The 1,764-nt window shown below is 47.6% G+C and overlaps 1 pseudogene; it reads left to right on the forward strand.

Annotated features, from left to right (window-relative positions):
* Positions 1-461: 461 nt before the first annotated feature.
* On the forward strand, positions 462-1,148 carry LOC150015264 (lysophosphatidylcholine acyltransferase 2B-like; annotated as a pseudogene).
* Positions 1,149-1,764: the final 616 nt, after the last annotated feature.

Consider the following 1,764-nt stretch of genomic DNA (forward strand, 5'->3'; position numbering starts at 1 on the left):
TCCCTAAGGCGGTTTGACGTTGTAGTCAACACCGGCAACTCCTGCGGCGCACCTGAACCCAAGCTGTATCGACTCCGTCTTTCCCTTGGACCCTTCAGCTGCGAAGAGAGGGGGGGTCTGCTGCATGGGCAACAGCAGACCCTCCATATTACCCTGCCCAGGCTCTGTAGCTTCAGCGTCATCGCAAGATGTCGATTCAGCACGGGAGGAGACAGATACCGTGTCACTCCCGAGTCGGACTGCACAGCCATTCTTGGCGGTGCAGATAGACTCTGAAGAAGCTACACCATCATCTCTTGAGATGGACGGCTGCCGACGATATCATTCCTTATTAGCACACAATTGCCTCTAAGTTCTAATTATGTGCGAATTGAAAGAGCGCCATGGGGAAGGAGTGGGCTCTGAGGGCGGACCCCAGGTCCCAGCTACTGGCATCCTGAGATTGCTGAAGAGTCAGCCTCATGGCCCGGAGGTCCTTGGGCCGTGAGCTGGAGGTGTGGGAGTCCACCTTCACCTGGGGAGGAGCAACTCCTTGTTCCCACCTTCGGTGGCCAATCCCCTTGTGCAGCAGAGACACATCAGCGCCTGGGGCTGGGCCTGCACTATCCTCACAGCCCATGCTGGTGCCTTAAGGGCGTCCTGCCTGCAACGCCATCCTCTGGCCCACGGTCGTGCTGTCTTCCATAGGCCGTTTTGCTCACCCAGCCAAGCCCACCAAGAGCTGGAGAAGAAAACCAGCCCTCAGATTCTTGTTTCAGGTGACTTTCTTTGTAGCAGAGTTCCCGGTTAAACTGGAGGCAGAAAAGGCAATCCGAGACTAGCCCCCCATCTTCCTAGGGTATGGCACTCCACTTTCTTTGACGCCCTCAGGTGTATCCTGGCAGGGTTACCCTCAGTGAGCTCTGCAAGGCAAAATGCACAGATCCCACTGGCTATCAACACAGCTGGTACTCGTGACCAGAGGGCACCCCATTTCCAGGAAGACTACCTGGGATGAAATCCTGAAGTGAGTGACATCTAAAACGAAGTGGCCACAAATCCTGATTTTCCCAGGAGTGTGTACCAATCACAAGTGTCTCGTCACTTTGAAACTGGGGGCATTTTCTCCCAATTTCAGAACACTTGAGACAACTGTTTGCTTTTTTTGACTGGAATAATGATGGCAGCATAGACTTCAGAGAGTAAGTGATAGGTCTGACTGTCCTATACAATCCTGCCAACACTGAAAAGATTCTGCAAATATCTTCTACGCTTTTTGATCTTAATGAGATGGTTTCATAACAGAACAGGAATTAGCTGCTATACTTCAGGTAGCTTTTGGAGTGCTAGATCATAATGTTTCCAGACTCTTTAAGGGAATAGCTAGACAGAACGCAGAGAACATTTCACACAAGGACTTTAAGTAAGTTGCCTTGAAGCATTCAGAATATGCCAAATTACTTAAGTCACACTTAGACCTCTAGGCAGCCTATATATATAGGTATTACCACAAGTACAAGTTTAATCGCTGTATTTAAATGTAAGTCAGCCCTGAAAGTGGTACAAGTACATTCCAGGTAGAAACTATAAAATAAAAATATTTTTTTGAGGAGAAACAAAATAGTTTTTACTCTAAGTGGCTTGCGCACTTAATTATGATATTTGCATTGTGCTTGAGTAATATATATTTCAATTAGATTTTATAGTACCTACGTTCTTCTTTTTGCCTTTTTGAGCAATAAAACTTAGGTTAGATATAACTGCCCCTTTAGCAGCAGTATTAGT

This window comes from Furipterus horrens, unplaced genomic scaffold, assembly GCF_987537825.1.
Source record: "Furipterus horrens unplaced genomic scaffold, mFurHor1.1.pri manual_scaffold_3, whole genome shotgun sequence".
Taxonomy (NCBI): domain Eukaryota; kingdom Metazoa; phylum Chordata; class Mammalia; order Chiroptera; family Furipteridae; genus Furipterus; species Furipterus horrens.